Source organism: Typopeltis vanoorti, chromosome 17 (genome assembly GCF_054136105.1).
Source record: "Typopeltis vanoorti isolate ZY-2024b chromosome 17, IOZ_Tvanoo_1.0, whole genome shotgun sequence".
Classification (NCBI taxonomy): domain Eukaryota; kingdom Metazoa; phylum Arthropoda; class Arachnida; order Uropygi; family Thelyphonidae; genus Typopeltis; species Typopeltis vanoorti.
This window is the reverse complement of record NC_143565.1, coordinates 68,840,346-68,860,488: the sequence shown is the minus strand read 5'-3', so window position 1 is coordinate 68,860,488 and position 20,143 is coordinate 68,840,346. Positions and strand designations below refer to the sequence as shown.

General features: G+C 36.6%; 1 protein-coding gene across 2 annotated transcripts in view; it reads right to left on the bottom strand.

Annotated features, from left to right (window-relative positions):
* The window catches only part of LOC150097460 (uncharacterized), a 244,133-nt gene extending 224,648 nt beyond the window's left edge, over nucleotides 1-19,485 (bottom strand). For both annotated transcript variants that reach the window (XM_090407276.1, XM_090407277.1), the window contains exon 1: nucleotides 19,245-19,485. The gene's annotated coding sequence lies outside the window, so the exon portion shown is untranslated. The remainder of the gene's footprint in view (nucleotides 1-19,244) is intronic.
* Between the last annotated feature and the right edge of the window lie 658 nt (nucleotides 19,486-20,143).

Sequence of the window (20,143 nt, the reverse complement as noted above, 5' to 3'; positions counted from 1 at the left end):
ACAGATAACAGATTAATTTCAGAAAAACTGTCAAGTTTTAGATGGTAAACGAATTTCATTGCCCCATTGCAAAACTATTGTCCTACTTAATGGGAGCCTGAAGTGGCTCAAAAAAATTTCACATTTGGTCTCTACAGCAGGGTTTCTGGACTATGTAAAAAATAAAATTAAAAAATAGCAAATGACAAAAAAATCCTAATCCCACCCACAGTACTAATATTATTATTATTAGACCTCCAGTGAGTCAAAGACTCATCGAGGAAGGCCATACATCACCTGCACCAGCTGTCATACCATCTCTTCAAGTAATTCATACTAGATGCATTAACTATTTCAACCAGCAAACTGTTCCATCAACTCATGGTTCAGTGAGAGAAAAATCTAGCTCTTACTCTTTCTTACCCACACATAAACTTAACCTCCATTGTCCTCTCCCCATCGCTTGATCAAATAATGCCCTCTCAAAAGTGAGAAGTGCCTTAGAAGATATTGATATTATGTGGAGGTGTGATTTCTTATGTAAATACTTCCTCTATATGTCAGTTTTCTATAAATGGAAAAGAATAATGAGCCATCATGTAGTTGTATCTCTAATGTATCTAGAAAGGGGAGACAACTGTTACTTTCTTTTTCTATTGTGAATTGTATTTTTGACTGTTTTGAATACTAGATACATTAATCAGCTGATTAATCATTCAAAAGTGAATGTTTCATTCACTTTTGAATGATTAATCAGCTTTGACTCAGAGTTTTTATTCGTTAAAACTAAATGTTTCTTTGACATGATTTGCTGTCTATATGCTGACAGCATCTTCAGGAAGATATTTAACACACACACACAAAAAAAAACCTCAAAGCATTTCAATCAGCTGTTATTTATATAAATTGAGAGATACTGGACTGATAGTTTAATTGTATCATTAGGCACATTCATACTGTCTATAATAACATTGTTGTGGTAACTCTGTATGTGATTGCTGGCATAATGAAATACCAGCCCTTTGGTTTCTATTTTGTGCCATGTGACCGAAGGACCTCAGAAGACTCCTTGAATAACCGAACGAAATTATTGTTTTCTAAGGCATAGAGGAAGCATGCCAATTTACCATGTGATATTCTGTGAGGGTGTGTGCTACAAGTCTGTTTTTTCCTTCTCTCGTTTTCAACATCACTTTTTTTTAAACGGATTTCGAAAGTTTTCCCAGTTTAACCTATGAACATCTTTCTGCAAGAAAACAAGGAATCTTGTACCCCCAAGATGTTTGTAGAATGGAACGTTGTCTTTACGGGAACATAGGAAACTTTGTAAGGTGTTAATTGGTTTGAAGACAATTCTGATGTTGACTAAGTTTAATAATTGGGCTATTTTTCTTGATGTTTTTCTTGATGTGTTGCCAACGTATGACAAGGAGTCTGTGCCTTTATGGGATGGTTCATCTGAAAATATAGTCTTCCTTAGCTTACAAAGTTTCTTATGTTCCCATTCCATTAAGGTACACAAGCTTTCGTGTTCTTGTGAAGAGGTGTACATAGGTCAAACTGGGAGAAGTTTCAAAATCTGTAAAACATGTAGGTGATGTTGAAAGCAAGAGAAGAAAAAAGGTAACTCGCAGCACACCTCACAGAACATCACATGGTAAATTAGCAAGCTTCGTCCATGCCTTACTTTGAAGAGAATAATTTCATCAGATTGTTCAAGGAGTCTTCTGAGGTCATTCACTCACACTACATACTAAACAGAAACCAAGGATTTATATACTTCATGACATCTGGAAGTCATTAGTGTAGGTAACACTCATGATCTTTTTTTTTTTTATGCCAGCAATCACATTACACATATTATATAACAATAATATAGACTGCACATGATGTGCCTAATGATACACATGATTAAATTCAAATACTTTTCAATTTATAGAAATAACAGCTATTGGAAACATTTGAGTTTATTGCTTTTTTGTTTGTATTAAATATCTTCCTGAAGATACTGTCAGCCCTATAGACAGTGAAACATGATGGAGAAACATTTCATTTTAATGAATAAAAATGTCTACAAATCAATCCTGGTAAATCATTCAAAAATTGATATAAATCTAATCATGGTGAATTACTTAAAAAATGTATCTTTGCTACTTGGCTCCATGGCCACACAGTGTAGCCAAACTACTGGTTTATGTGTGACTGTGCTGAGTGCTTGATTTTCAAAATGTTCCATATGCATTATCTACTGCATTATTATCTAGCTGTTTCTATATTTTCCATGAAAAATAACCAAAATAAGTGGTGAATCTGAATAATCCAAATATGTCAGATGGGAAGCGTGGCTTAACAACGTCAAGGGTCTCTCTGAAAGGTATACTCTAAATAATGACAATGTCAAAATCTGTCAGGAGTAGATTTTAATTTATTAAAGTGAAGAGAATTTTTAATAAATGAGGTAAAGTTGCTTGCGATGGGAAAAAGTGATGTGGATAAATGTTTGGCTAGTTTGTTGGTGAGACTATATGCTGCCAAACTATTGAAGAAAGGGCGAGAGAGGTTATTAAGTTTGTGAATTTTGAGGACCCAATATATCCCAAGTGGTTCAACATAAGATTTTGGTTTCTGGTCATTTCATCAGGCCAAGATATAACTTTTTAAAAATAATTTATATACTTTTTCCCTTTGGAGACTTGGTAGGATTACAGTCTATATATAATCTGATAAGTAGAAGGGTCTTCAAGCAGAGTGCTCATCTTCACTGACACTCATGTATAAAGTAAACAATCGAAGGCCAAGTACTGAGTCCTGCAGTACTCAACTAGTCACCTGCCTTTTTCCAGACAACCTCTCCTATACATCACTCTTTGATATCTGTCCATCAGCCACCCTCTTATCCAAATCACTAACTTCATATTTTCCCTCATTTGCTCCAATTCTATGCAAAAGAGTTCCATGTGGTATCTTGCCAAATGCCTTTGCAAAGTCCACCAGTAACGCTGAGTAGCCATTTCCATTATCTACACAAATATCATCATAAAAAAGTAAGCAAATTACTGAGGCAATAATACTCCAATACTTTAACCACTATTCCTGCAATATTGCTACCTGTTGTGGAACCTCGTGTATGCAATAGAACTATTTTATGTTTTCTTTCCACTCTAGGTATACTATGCCACAACTAAGACTTAAACAGCTTTGTCAGAGGAGATGCTAATTCTCTTGCACATTCTAATATGTAGGCTAATATTTCATCTCATCCCATGGTCATATTTGCATTAATATTCTCCAATATCGTGAGAACCTCTAATTCATCTACCTCTATTCTGACATCAATCAATGTCATGTCTGTCACTGAACACACTTGCAAAATGATCACTCAAGAACTTAACTATAATAAATTTAGTTTAATCCTTTATCCAAGTGTGAGCAAACAAAGTTTGCACCTGAAAGTATCTTCAGGACTGGGGTAAGGTAGTACAACACCGGGCAACTCGTTGCAAAGATGGAGCAAGCCAACATCACTCCTATCTCAGTATCTCCCATAATGCAAACACATCTCCGTGCGGATATGTATAATGTTATGCATTAAGGGAAGGGCCACTACCCAGACTAGTTCGACCTTTATTGAGGTCTCTTCAGTGGGAGCCAGGTCTAAGTGGAGGCCTGTAGGTAGAGGTAATTTGATTATACATTTCATGGTCACTACAATCCACATTACCAGGTCTATAACAACATCTGACTAAGTATTTCATCCTATTCACACCTATCTCACACCATACTGCTTCAAAACCACTGACACGATTTACCTCTTGCATCTCTATCTAACTCCTATAGGTAGAGATAACCTTGCTAATGCTTCTGCCTTGTATCTCCACTAGGGAGCTCCCACTGAAGAGACCTCAATAAAGGTCAAAACTAGTCTGGGTAGTGACCCTTCTCCTATATTTATTTTTTTTTTTGCACCGGCATATGATAATGTTCTAAGAGGTGGAGAGAGAAATGTTTTGAATGTCATATTATCCAAAGTGACATATAGCTTATATTTAAGTTGTAAGTCAGCAGTAGAATTGAAAGAGGTATTATGAACAGTGGTGAGCTATAAGGGGCTCGCACAAGCCCTTTGTTAAATTTTTTCTCAAATTTGCGAGCTCCTTGTTCTTCTTGTTTAATAATCTTGTAGAACTAGAAAATACCACTGCGGAATGTATACATGCTATAATTGCTACTTTAAATTCATATGGATTTTCTGATAACTATTTAAAAAATCATCTCATTGCATTTTGTTCTGATAGAGCTAGTGTAATTTAGGAAACTAATCAGGTGTTGCAATCAAACTTCTACAAAGATTTCCCAACGTTGTCATTTGGCATTGCATAGCTCATCGATAAAAAAACATTAAAGAAATAAATCATTTTGAAATATTTATGGATAAATTATATGCTTTTTATCATCAATCCCAAAAAAATCAACAAGAATGAAATACGATTGCAAAGACTTTGGTATCGAAATTTTAAAGATTGACTGTGTTTGGACCACGATGGGCAGCTTGCAGTTTACGAACAGCTCTTGCTGTGTGGAGAAATTACCCAGCTTTATGCAAGCATTTTGCATCAAATGATGAATATAAGTGCCTTTAAAACCGACTTCTCAATTTGGAATTTTTAAAAGATCTAGCATTAATGACTGATATCCTACAGGAATTATCATATCTGTCAGAAGTTCTACAAAGTCGCAATATAAGTATTATAAGGACTAAGTTAGCCTTTTTTTTTTTTATTACACGATGAGAACCCTTTGTTAAAATTTCCATAGCTCACTACTGATTATGAAGATAGTTTGATGTAGTCAGGTAAATAGATGAAACTTATTTCACCTATTTATGCACAGTTTTTAGCAAAAATAGCAAGTTATTTTTTAGATATCTTCTTGGAATCACTTTCATTTGATATTCACATTAATCATACAACATCTATTATATGTCTGTAGTATATAGGTTTATGGGCTTGTTTAAACTCAGTAGGTTTAATGGAATGAATGCAGCACAGAGGAACAATAAAATACAAGTTTATTATATCCTATATTTCATCTCTCTCTCACAGAGACATCCTCAGGAATACAACTTCATTGTAAAAGCACACACACACAAAACACTGAAAACAGTCTGGTAAATGAAGGAAATAACTGTGACCAAATAGAGGGTACAGCCATAGGCTATTCCCTCCCCCAGCCAATTTCTTTATGGAACATTTTGGAAAACATGCTCTTGATACTGCCATTTTCAAACCTTCTATCTCGCTAAGATATATCAATGATGTGTTCTCTATTTGGCCACATGGCTCAGATACATTACTACTTTCTTTTTCATCTCAACAGCCAGCACCTCAGAATCTAGTTCACCATAGAAAAAGAAAATAATAATAGCCTACCTTTTCTGGAAATTCTAATCATAGTCTTCCTATGACACTCTTTCTCAGTTTACAGAAAACCCACCCACACAAGTAGATACATACATACATTAACTTTCCCATCATCCACCCTCCCTCTCTATGGTGTTATCAAAACCCTTGTTATCAGAGCCTCCATCCTTTGTTCCATCCAGGCTTACCTTTCAGCAGAACTCTCCTTTATTCACCAGACCTTCCTGTCCAATGTTACAATGCTAAAAAGAATAACAAATTGGTTTCTTCTCACATTCCTCTCAACAAACTGACTACAGCAATGATTTTATTATTTCCTGTATCCCAGAAAAAATAGCTAGAATGCTAAAAGAATATAATCTCTGTACTGTTTTTAAACCTCAGCAGAAGCTGGCTGCCCTTATCCTCTCTCTCTCTCTCCTCTCTTTTCCATGTGTTTACAAGACTCATTGTTCTTCTAAATGGTATTATGGTCAGAATAGTGGGTCCATATACGAGAGGTTGGCTGGTCAACCTATAGTACTTTAGTACCGTATATGGGGTAGTGGGAAAGGAGAAACTTGTTGACATTTGATTTAAAAGCCTGTATATTGTACTGGGAAATGCACCAGGGGTAAGACTTCCACAGTACATGGAGATGATAAAACCCTCAGAGCAGAAACTCTGGAAGATCTGGAGCCATTGATTCTGGTGGTTTAGAGGAAAAGCAAAAAAGCCAGGATTAAAACTAAAATGATAACTTCTGGCAATGTTGATGAATTTAAGATTGAGGGAGATAAAATAGAAGGTGGTTTGAAAGTTATGATTTACTGGGATCCAGAATAAATAAGAAGTGATGATCAATGTGAAGATGAAATTAAAAGAAGGATAGCCATGGGGGGGGGGGGGGGATGTGAAAACTAGATTATTGTGATTTGATTCATTTCAAAAAGACTCAAGAATCCCATGGACTGCAAGAATCACTATGAAGAAGATTATAGAAAGTAGAAAGACAGAATGCTCCTTAGAAGCAATGACTACTAAACAGAAGTTAATGCACCTTGAGTATATCATGTGAACAAATGAATAATTGGAAAAGGCAGTTATGCTAGGGAAGATTAAGGGCATGAGAAGGAGAGGAAGATTTCAAAAGAGCTGGATGAACAACATAAAGGAACTTACAACTGTTAAAAGACTACGTAAGATGGAGAGCTTTCGTTCATAAGATCAAGAGTCATAAATGACTGGATGGTACATAACACATATGGAAAAGATATGATAAACTATCAAGAGAAACCATTCTAAATGTTACAATTATATGATACAGATGTCATATATACCATGTAATTATAACATTTATCCTGCTCAAACCTAAACAGTGAAGACTTCTATTTAAAATCCTCCATGTACTCTTGTATTCGATGCAAGATCATGTTAATAACTGCTGGCCCAAGCCTTGAACAGAAGGCAATCTAGCAGGAGCTTACAATTATTAGCCTTGTTCTTTTCTCCGATTTTTCCCAAAACAATATGTCTAAAAATTCATTTCTGACTCTCTGGTATGTAGATCTCAAACAAGAACTTTTTCTTTATGTCAGCTAGCTTCACTAATTACTCAAAAAATTCATCCACTTCTTTGTAGACCCTTCTATTGAACAAGGAGCAAATAAATTTCACTTCAATTTCTCACGTTAAAATCTAATTCCATCACTCTATGAAATTGCCTGCCATTCCAAGTCTTTTTTTTACTTAGCATTGAATGAGATGCTAAACTATCTCTTCCTTTCTCTGATCACTGCTATCTGAATATAATCTTAGTTATTATTTAGCAGAATTTCACTTTTTTTTAGCCTTATTCACATCAACAACACTGTTCATATGATACTTCTAATTCTTTTTTGAGCTTCACTACCTTTTTACTGAAAATGCTTATGCGATGGCACTTCTGTTATGCTTAGTTTTGTTCCAGTAGCTGACTTTTCCTCCTCATGAAAAGAGCAGGGCCTTGTTTGATGCAAACCCAAAATGAAATTGCCTGCCATTCCAAGTATTTTTTTACTTAGCATTGAATGAGATGCTAAACTATCTCTTCCTTTCTCTGATCACTGCTATCTGAATATAATCTTCCACTTCATTTGCCATTATTATGTTTTTAGTTTAAGTCAATACAGAATACAGTTTAGTCAGCTAAGTCTCAAACTGAGGTTACTTAAGGATCAAAGCTAGATAACTAGGAGAACTTCAATGTAGAGAAGTGACTGGGACCACTAACATAATATTCAATCCTCACCTTGTAGTGAACCTCATTAGAAGGTGTCTACATGGATATTGAATAAACAAGAATGGGTTTGCAATTCAGAATATCAATCAACCAAACTGTATTCATATTGGCCTAAACCAAAATAAAATTAGGATACAACATGATGGAATTTCATAGTGAATGGAACAGTGCCCAGTTACATAAAGTATCCATTGTTTTCATCAGAAAACCAAGGCAAACAGCAAAGCTACTGGAACAAACTCCAACTCATCAGCTGATTATAAGCATGGCACTGTCATCAGAAAAGAAACGGAACTAGCAAAAGAATTGAATAAGTATCAGTTCGGCATAATAGGTGTTACAGAAATGAAGACAAAAAAATTATTCTAAACAGAAAATACAAAATTATTATATTCAACCAATAATGATCAGGAAAAAAAGGCTGCTATAGTATATTCAACAACAAATATGAGGATAATCTTCTTGAATGTCAGGCAATATCAAGCAGAGTAATATGGCAAATATCAGAATGGGAAATTGGAAAATTAGACTTATTTGTGTTTACAGTCCCACAGAAAGTTTTACTAAGTAAGAAGTGGAAGAATTTTCCAAGGCAGCTGACAAAGAAAGAGAAAAACTTGGCCTTTGTTGAAGATTTAAACAGCAGAGTAGGAAATGATTACCAGACATATAAAATGTTAGGAAATTTGGAGGGGGGAGGGATGCTAATAATAATAGTAAGTACCGGCTGGAATTCTGTTACGCTGAAGTATAGTGGCTACACTGCATAATTCAGAAGACCTGGTTACAGAGTTGAATTCCAGATGACCGGAGCAGAGCTCTCATAATACCCATCTATAAAAAATGGTTTTAAATAAAACAATGTCAGAATTACAGTGGAATTTCTCTAAGATTTATCCTGGTAATTTATGCAAGCATACTTGAGAAAAAGGATAAGAAAAACTGTAAAGCAAACTCGGAAAAGAACAAGCTGAGTTCAGGACAAATAGAGGTTGTCAAGATCAGATTTTCACTTTAAAACAAATAGTTGAGAACTATGGGAATTTTAAAACTGTGTGTGACAGATAGCACCATCTATGGGGAGCTTTGTGTACCAGTTTCAACTCTCTACCTGAGCCATTCATTTGGAGGTACTCATTTGACTAACATGTGCTGAAATGTCAAAAATGAGTACTGCACAGTGATCATGGTTTTCACCACTGAAGAGATTTCTCCAGGTGCTATCAAAAACAGATTGGATGGTGTTATGGAGAAGCTTCTTCATATTCCACCATGAAAAAATGGGCTAAACAGTTTTACCTAGGAAGAGAGAGAATCAAAGATGATATCCTTGTGATAGTCAGCCTGTGAAAGTGATGACTGAGGGAAAGGTCTCTTGTTGAGGAATGGCTCGATGATAGACAGCTAAGCTCAAAGAAATCTCAGCAAGTTGGAACTTCCTATAACAGCCGTCTTTTGCATTATTCATGAGAAGCTTCACATGACTAAGGTCAGTTCAAGGTGGGGTACCCCAATTTCTCTCTTCAATTCAGAAGGTGCATCATGTGACCTGTTCCCACAAGTTTTTTTAGCTTTGGCAACGGAATCAGAGAGAAGTTCTGGAATCTATTATCACCGGATCCATGGAGTAGAACAAACCAGGCGAAACAAACCATCACTGAGACAAGCCAAGGTCACTCGGTCCATCAAGAGGATCATAGCAACAATCTTTTGGGATTACTGGGGAATTCACTTGATTGACTTCAAGGAAAGGAATTCCACTGTGAATGCAGAATATTATGCTTCACTCCTGCACAAACTCTGTGATGCCATAAAGGAGAAGACACAAGTAATGCTGAGTCATGGTGGTCACCTGCTTCACAACAATGCTCCAATCCATACAGTTATTGTTACAAAGGCTTTAGAGAAGGACTGTGTCTTTCTTCCAGGAGATTGAACTCCCACCCTACAGCCCAGATCTAGCACCCAATGACTACTACCTCTTCTTGAAACTGAAGAGAGAACTTCGAGGAAGAAAATTTGCATATGACAATGAGGTGAAAGATGCAGTTTTAGGCCATTTTGCAGACAAAAGAACAGACTATTTTTTCAAGGGCATAGAAATGTTAATTCAAAGATGTGAAAAGTGTGTTGAAGTAAAGGGAGATTATGTTGAAAAGTGACATTTTCTTTCTATCACTCTAAAAGTTAGTCAAGCCAGAAACTTATGGAACCACCTTCGTAATACTATTGTTATGGTATTACAAAGGTGGTTCTGAATCCTTGTTCTCATCAGCCTCTACAACACTTTAGCCACAACAACTGACACACCAGCCTATAATTTGATGCTTTTTAGTTCTATCATCTCTCTTACGAAGCAGCACAATCTTGCCTTCCTTCCACTCCTTTAGAACTTGACCCAGTGCAAGACTCATATTAAACAAATATGTCAAGGCAGATGCCTATTCCCTGGCACATTTGTTCACCTGAATAATACGTGGTGATATGTTATCAAGTTCCACAACCTCATTAACATCGAGTTTGCTTAATTCTCCATATACCTCTTCCTCATTTACAGTCAGTCTCCTCATCATCAACTGCTCTCAACCTCTCCATGATGTCACATTCATAAGAATAAGAGACCTTTATGAACTGCTCATTAAATATCTCAACTATAACTCAATTGTTCTTATACAATTTTCTCCAATCAATCAATGTCATCAATAATCATTCATTTTTTTTTTTTTTTTTTGCTGGCTACATAATCGAAAGAACTCCCAAGGATTTTATTTGGCTTCATTAGCTAACTACTGCTCACACTTCACTTTTGCTACTTTTACCAACCAAGTTACCCTCCTTGCCTATTCTTTGTAATCCTCATGGAATTGATTGCTTCTACTAGATAGTTCTGGAATATCACCCCAAGCTGCATTGATCTCCTTTCCAGCCAACTCCTCATTCCGTGCCACACCTACAAGATGTTTCCTGAGCTTCTCATAATCACCAGCCTTGTACTTCCACACATATACTCTTTCCTCACAGAGGTTGCCACACTGCTGGCAACCACCCAGGTCATCATTTCATGGTCACTCTCACCAACTGGAGGGTGATTTGACACCTCATTTATAATAACATCCTCTGATGATCAAATCCAAGACCCTCAATCCTCGTGTGCCCTCTGTTACCTACTGAGGGCATACATATCTGGTTGAATATCATCCATGCCCACTGTCTTTCCACATTTCAGACTTTTGATACCTTTTTTTTAACCTCAAGTATTGATATGTACACTCCTGTTGGCATTCCTCCTGAATATTTTCTACTGCTATGCTGCCACTTGTTTCTTTTAATAGTCTTTTAGGTAATTATTCCAGACATCTGGAATATCTTTTCTTCAGTTTTCATGTTACCTTTACATCTTTGATTCCTTTTACAGTACTCTTCCCTCCATTTCTAAGCTTTTTCAATAGCATCCAGAACATTTTGTTATCTTCCTGATATTTATCTTCTATATTCTTAATGAAGTCTTTCCATGACTTTTGTTTAGCTACTCTTATGCATAGCTTAGCTCTCTAAATTCACAACCTTTCATATGTGAGAGTAATAAAAATAACTTCTTCTCATTACTGCTTATGATAGGACAGTTAATCCTATCTGCACAATCTGTTGCCTCTGTAAAAGCACTGCCATTGTAGTCAACTGGAAAGAGAAGCTGTTTTTGCTAAGCTTCACACAGATCAGTCATCTTACACATTCTTATTTACTGAGGGCTGATGATCCGCCTGTGTGTGAACAATGTAATATGCATCTTACTATTTGTCATTCTGGCGGAGTGCCAGCACTTTACATAAGAGAGGAATGAATTTTTTTCTATATAGCCGCCAATACCATATACACTCAGCCAGATTGTATGATGTTTTTAACCATCTACAAAGAGTTCATTTGTACAAACACATTTGACTGTAATTTTATTTATATGTAGATATTGCACTGCTAAACTTAATTTTTGTGCATGCATATTGTTTTTTAATTTGTCTGACTATTTATAAACTGCTCTAGCCTTTGACTTTTTTGTATTGCTGTAATCTTTACTGTAATTTTATTTATATATAGATACTGCATTGCTTGACTTAATTTCTGTACATAAATTAGTAAATATTATGTGTCGACTATTTATGTATTGCTATAACCTTTAACCTCGTGTACTGCTGTAACCTTTGCAGTTGTTGCGCCAATAAACCATAAATCAACCAACCAATAAAGCCTCTGTATACTGCATGTGTTCTTATGACCAATTTTTCTGTTTGGCAGGATGAAAAATCCTGCCATCTCCACATGAGTTTGCTGTAAACTCATGTGGAGATGGCGCACGAGTTTGCTGTAACCTTTGCTGTTGTTGTGACAATAAACCATAAACCAACCAACCAATAGCATGTGTTCTTAGGACCAATTTTTCTGTTTTGCAGGATGAAAAATCCTGCCATCTCCACATGAATCTGGTTATCTCATCTTTATTTGAAAAGCTCAGATAACAGGTCTTTGCATCCTAGATAGGACTCAAAGCTAGGTTTTCCCTAGAGTTGAGTCCAAAAGGCATTATCGACATTTATATGTCAGGATCTCCATAGCTCTAACAAGCTATGGAGAAACCAACATTTTTTTTTTTTCAATATATTAACGGTGTGATGAATGAAATGATGCACAAGGTCTATCTTAAAAGAAGAAGGATGAAAGAGATGATTGGTGCTTTGGATATGCAAGGGAGTTATGGTTGTATGTATAAATGAATGATTTGGTTAAACATAAGAAGAATGGGAAAATGGATATCAGGAGAATATCATGCTAGGGTAACAATGATGAGTTGGGATAGCAAGCAAAAATCATGAATAGAATACTAGTAGAACTGTGGAAGGGAAAAAAGCATGCAGTTTGGCAAGAGATAGAACATATTTCAGCAGAGTTCAACAAATTAGGAAAAATCCTACTCGCCAAGACCAGATATTTTGATCTGAAATTGAGAGGTCTTCAGTGTAACTGACAATTCAAAAAGATAGAATAATAGCAATCTTTGGTAGGGAAACAGTCATTACAGTTCAAGTTAAGGAAATGTGGAAGCACTCAAAATTGAACTTGTACGTAAAGGCAAGTCCTAAACCATTCTGTGATCAGTAGTGTTAAACATAATACTACATGTTGTGCCAAACAGGTTTATGGAATTTTATAGAGGATGTAAGACTGATGTTACTGCACTTTCTTCTAAATGGCACATCATGTTTGTTCACATAGTAAACAAGTGGGTGGCTTATCCTTGACAGGAGGTAACATGGAGGAGAGGTTATCAACCAGAAAGAAAGTAGGTACCAAGTTATACTTTTTCTAAATTTTTGCAGTAGCTTCAGAAATTCCAGCAATGTAAATGAGAGGAACTACGTACAGGATCAAAATATTACTAATAGACTTGTTCGATTCCTTTGACATCCAGTTCTGGTTTAGGTGAAAGGGACCACAGACAATGTGTGCTCTACTGAAAAGCATTTTAATGATGCCAATTTGCTCAGCATGATGAGCCGAGCCATGCTGTACATATTGACCAGTGAAGGCAGGTTTATAACATGCCAACTTTTGGCATTTGAGGTGGAGAGTAAGAAAGGAGGAAGTCTGGGAAGTTTCCAAGACTTCCTACTATTCCATCCTTTTCTACAATGAATGGGAATTGAGGGTGTAGTTAAGAATGAAGGAAGAGTAGTGACCACTGTGTAGTCAGCTTCAAAATGTGGCCATTATAGCAAAAACATCACCCAAATTGCATAAGCAGAAAGACGGTTGGGGGATATACAGAGTCAAAAAAAAAAGTCACAGATGTTCCAGATAAAATTTTGCTAAGCAGAGGAAGAGTATTGTAGTCTCATCAAATAACATACATGTAGAGCACTTATGATCTGCTTTTAACTGTTGTTTTTACACTTAAAGTAACCTGAATGTAATCTGAAATCAAACAATTATATTATAACGGGTATCTCCATGGAGTCAGTAGACTCATCGAGGGAGACCCAAACTATCAAAACAATATCTATCTGTTCTTAAATTCATTTACAGACGAAGAACTCACAACGGAGTCAGCCAATGCATTCCACTCATTCACCACCCTCCAGGTGAAAAACCTCATTCTCATACCCTTGTTAACCACACTTTTCTTTCATTTCCTGGGATGACCTCTTGTTCTTCCCTCACTATCACAAGATGAAACATTTCCCCTGCATCAATCTTATAAAAACCTTTTAGTAATTTAAATGTTTCTATCATATCCCCTCTTCTCAGCCTATCAACCAACCTCTGCAATCCACACGCTCTCAATCTATCATTGTAGGGAGCATTTTTTACATCACTCATCAACTTAGTCACTCTCCTCTGAACCCTTTCCACAACCTCCTCATCTCCAAAGAATCCAGGCGACCAGACCTGAGCACATTAATCCAAATGTGGAAGTATCAATGCTTTATAAAGGGGAATAATAACCTCTATCTCTGGATGTTAGTATGTTCCTCAATAACCATATAATCCTATATGCAATCTTGGATACATCAGCAATGTGTCCCCTGAACTTCATCTCCCTATCTACCAACAGCCCCTAAGTCCCTAGCCTCATCAATCTCTTGGAGTACCGTTCCATCAATGTAGTACACAGCTGGTAATCTTTTAATCCCAAAATGCATAACTTTACACTTTTCCACACTGAGCTGACATCCATTTCCTTTTGCCCATTTCACCAGTTTATGTAAATCATCCTGCAAACTCTCAACATCAGCTTGAATTTTTATTGCGCTACTCAACTTTGCATCATCAGCAAACAACTGAACATTTCCCTTTAAGCCATTTTCTATATCATTTATGTACAAATTAAACAACAATGATCCAAGCACAGAGCCCTGAGGAACACCTCTGGTCACCTGCCTCATCCTGGACTCTGCTCCTCCATACAACACCTTCTGGTATCTCTCCCTGAGCCATTCTCCTATCCATATCACCAGTTCAGTATCCATCCCCATATGCTCCAATTTGTGCAACGGTATTCCATGGGGTATCCTGTCAAAAGCTTTAGCAAAATCCAGAAGTACGACTGTGTAGCTATTTCCTTTGTCCAACTCAGATGTCATTCTATTATAAAAAGCTAATAAATTGCTAAGGTCGGGTCATCCTTTAACAAAACCATGTTGGCCCCTATAGAGTATCATATCCTGATCCACCCATTCTTGAATTTTGTCTTTAACCAATTTTTCCAATACTTTTACCACCACTCCCAAGATGTGATTGGTCTGTAATTAACTACCACAGTTTTAGAGCCACCTTTATGCAAAGGAACTACTTTGCCTTCCTTCCACTCCCTAGGGACCATACCAGAGTTCAAACTTAAGTTAAATAACCGAATAAGAGGCGCTGACAATTCCTTTGCACATTCACGCAACACCCGAGCTGATATTCCATCTAAACCTATAGCGGTGTTTGCATTTAAATTTTGCAATATACTAAGTACCTCTGATTTCTTAACTTCAATTCTCACATTAGCTACAGGTACAGAGATATTCTCACTTGGGTGATAGACTTTTGAAAAGTGATCTCAGTAACTCTACAATTATTACATCTAAATCGGTCACCTTGATAACATCAGCACCCACTAAGGTTTTCCTTCTGAAGTCATTCTTCCTTTTACTTGCTACATAGTGGAAGAACTCTTCGGGATTACCCTTGATCTCCTTGGCTAAAATCTTCTCATAATCTGATTTAGCTTTTTGTACTATGCTGGTAACCTTCCTAGCTTGAGCCTTGTACTGCTCATGGGTGTACTGATCATCTTTCTCCTTGTAAATTCTCCATAACATTTTCTTTTTTTGCAGATCAAGCTTGATACTACTACTCATCCATCTAATGCCTCCCTTGTTTGTCTTCCTGACCATGGGGGACATAATCTGATATCGCCTTCCTCAGATACCTGCTGATTTTATCCCATGCACTGCTAACATCTTTCCCCTGCAATATGTTCTGCCATGGGACGGCTGCAAGCTCACTTCGAAGCTTGTTATAAATGCCTAACCTGTAGTTCCATATATACCCCTTCTTAAGAGAGAAATCCACAAATTTTGCAACCTTCCAAGTCAATACCACGTGACAGCTCTCGCCAATTGGAGGTAATGAGGACACCTTACTTATGCATATATCCTCTGAACCAATGACCAGGTCTAACACTCTCACACCACGTGTCTCTTCATTTATGCGCTGTTTCGAGTAATTATCTTGTTAGAAGGTATATGAATTCCATTTTCTTTTTGCCATGCGATGTTTCCTCCTTCTAATCGATATCACCATAATTAAAATCCTCCATAATAATCACTAACCCTGCACTATTAGGAAGGAAAGTTTTATATATTAGAAATTAGAATTAGAAAGGAAAGGAAAGAAAGGAAAATTATATTAGGAAGGAAACTGAATCAATGCTTGCATATTTTGTATGGACTGTATTGTAACCCAAGTTACAAGTGACTTGTTTCTTGCTTATGAAATAAGCAAGAAACAAGTCTGATAGGTATCAGAGAGTTGTGTATGGTGGGGTAATATTAAGAAGGCAGAAGGTTACAAGTAGAGTCCCACTTGGGCTCAGTACTGGAACCTGTATTGTTTAACCTTTATATCAATGACATTATCAATGGATTGCAGAGGGATATTTAGTTGTTTGCAGATGATGTGAAGCTGGGAAGGGTTATTAGTAATAGTGCAGATGTGGCAGCCCTGCAAGAGGATTTGAATAAACTAGACAGATGGACAAATGAATGGGGGTGTCAGTTTAATGAAGCAAAATGTAAAGTCTTGAAGTTTGGATACATTAATGGGAGGCTGCATACTCAATTTGAGGAGCTGTACTGGAGGAAATGGGGGGGGGGAGTTTGGGATACATCGATAGGAGGTTGCATATTTGATTCGAGGAGCTGTACTGGAGGAAGTGGGGGGGGGGGGAGAAGACAAGATCTGGGGGTGATGATTGATAGAAACCTGAAATTCAGGGAACATATTGCAATGGTGGTGAAGGAAACACAAAGGATTGCTGCAACACTAAGAAGGATGGGGACCTGCAGAGATAAAAGAGCTTTCATTCCATTGTATAAGACCCTGATCAGACTACACTTAGACTATTGTTCTCAAATTGTCCTCAAGATTTGAAGGGGATAAATTAACTGTGGAAAGGGTACAGAGGTGGATAACAAAGATGGTTTCTGGAGTGTACAATGTTAGTTACGAGGATCGGCTGAGGGAATGTGGACTGCAGAGTTTGGTAGATAGAAGGAGAGGTGACGTGATTGAGACTTTTAAACTGTTGAGAGGCAGTTACAGGATTGACACTGGGGATTCTTTTGCTGGGTAGAACAGTGGAAAGGAGCAATGACAAGGGGCCATCCCTGGAAGTTACGAAAAGAAGCTGTCAGCAAGAGGGTGAGGAGTTGCTTCTTTGCATGGAGGGTAGTTGAACTGTGGAATACATTGCCTGATAGCGTGATGAGAGCAAGAACAGTCAATGAGTAGTATGATAGACTATTTCCTAGAAAGGACCTCCCAATATGAGTCTTTTGACTCCATGGAGGCCTGAACAATAATAATAATAATGAAATATGCAAGTACTTAAATTAATACTCTTCAGTCAATGTATTCTTATTGTCTACATGTATGCCACAAATACCACCTAAAACTTTTGCATTGATGACCAAGGCAAAGAGCCTTGTTAATTAAATGTTTAATAAAACAAATCACAATTCTGAATCACATTTATCTGGTCTTGATGGTATCCTTTCTTTTGTGCTACTGCTATAAATTCGTGTTGCAGAATTAATACTCCTATCTGACTTCAACCTTTCCTATTCTACCCTACTACATGGAAACAAAACTATATTCAGCCCATTTCAAATGAAAGATGATAAGTCAAGTTTAACTGCATTTCAATTCTCTCACAAATCACAAAGAAAGTTATCAGTAGACTTTTTCACCAAGTAATTAGTTACAGCAACATGGAGTTTTCCACTATTCCTCAGCCATTTCCATTCTATGCCTTGTGAATGTCAAGAACGAATAAAAGTTCCTCCAAACCTTTCCATAGCTTATGTGCAGAGGTGGGTGATGGTGACTAAGGTATGGAAAGGTTTGGAGAAACTTGTGCTCGTTCTTAACATTCACAAGGCATTTGATTAAGTCTGGGATAGAGGACTGCAAACTACCATCCAAATGTATGCTTTTATCCTTTGCAACTGGGTCACTAGCTTCTTTTCTCATCATTCACTACATCATGGTAGATGGCTTCCTCTCCTCAGATTTCTCCACCAATATCAGAGTATCACAGGATTTTTCTGTATTTACATCCAATCTCTTCCTCCTATACAAAATAGATCTTTCTCTGATCTCAAATTCTATTCACGACGTTACTGATGACAGTAACTCTTCTCCTCTTCTTCACCTGGCCACCCCTATAGCGAACAATCATTACAAGCTTTATGATCAATATATAAAATTTAAACACTGATGCTATTCTCACATGTTAAAAATATGTGAAAAGGAATTTCTGTACTAGCAAAACACATATGTCTTATACTCACAAGAAAGAAAAAAGATCTCAATTTTCCCCAACTTTTCCATATCTGAAATATGATCAAATTTCTCTTTTTGGGTTGAATTACAACTCTAGAATTCCTGGCACAAAGACAGCTCAGCACCAGCTTCTTCATCTTCCAAAGAACTAGGTCTACATTTCTGCTCAAGCCAATACTTCTCTCCTGTATAACTGCTAACAATGCAGAAATTTCAAATCTGCTCCACCCTTTAATATTGCTCAAACATTTAGAGTGGAATACCTAAAAGCTCCCTAAGAATTCTTGATGCTATCCAGAAATGCAATTTAATTAACAGATACTCTTTCTCTCTCTCTCTCTCAGAGATAGTTTCTGCTTTTACATCTCCTATATGGGCATTTTTCACAGTTCTGCTGGATTTCGCACCATCATTCCTAAACTTAAAATTCTGTCAAACTTCAAAATCTGTCCGCCTTCAAACTTACCAAACAAACGTCTCTTTCGTCGTCTTTCATTCTATCTACTCTGTTGTTTGGGACTGCCTCACCGTCTTCCTTAGATCACCACCTTCAACTGTTCAAGAAACACGTCAACATATTCCTACTTTTATATACATACATAAAAGCATAGAGATCTTAAGTTCAGCGTTTCTGTCGATAGTATATATATCAAACTTGGCTGAATTTTGGATATAATACTTAAAATAACAAAATGTCAAATCAAAAGACCAGAAAGAGAGACGTCCACAAAGGTTATAATTAAAAAAAAAAAAAACTATCGGAATTTCTTACTGATTTCAGAGTAGTAAACGCTTACTGGATTAGCTATCATGACTATTACTTTGGTGATGTATGAAATCAGAACTAATCCCTAGCGGCTCGTTACAATAATAAAAATAACTTACAAGTAGTTTATCTCACACTAAAACATCTAAAACTGTTACACCAACATGTGAATATACATATATTCTTATAATCCAAACATACTAGGACCAAAACTTACCATTACACCTTTCTCCCATTGATCTCTACAGCCTTATTATAAATATCCATGAGTGATGGAACGACAAACTTTGTTTTCAAATAATAAAATACACAGAAATTCTTCAACACATATAATAAATAGAAAGGGAAGCCAAAAATTCACTCTAATGCACATGTTCAAATCGAGTATTCTGAACTTCACAACTAAAAACAGCCGGCTCTTTATACCACCTTCTCCAACTGATACAACCCACACAACACCAACCACCACAAACAGCCGACTCTGTGTTGTTGTCGCTTGCTATAATGTATATGTGGTGAGCTACGGTAGTTTTAGTTCGCACATCCCTTTATTGATAATTAAAATCCCTGCACAAGAATTAAAAATTACTGTTCATGGAAATCCCTCTAATTAGAATTTAAAAAATACAGATAACCCTCGTATAACGCGGTACTTATACAACGCGGTTTACAAATTGTGGTATCCCTTGTTCAACGCGGTTTCGATATAACGCGGTCTACAATTTCTAGTAATCCTTTATTTTTTTATCTTTTTTTTTTATATTTTTCACCGCGGGACTTAAAAATCAAATTTTATATTCGTTAAATTTGTGTCTGCCCGTATCGTGCAAGTAGTTATAAGTATCGAATTTAGTTTTATTTCTCACTAAATCAGGTACTGTACAGAGGGCTTTTGTAGTTTGTGTCATTCTCAACAAATAGTGCAACTAGAGACAGATGGAATAAAAATGGCGCTAACTAATAAATCACATGACCCCTCTCACAGAAACTACGCTGTATAGACTTAAGCAAAACCATTTTCAATTATGAAATAAGAGTTTTTTTATTGCATTTGAAATTCTCGATGTCATTATGACAGATCACAAAGGCTAACTTAAAATAAAAGACTACCAAGAA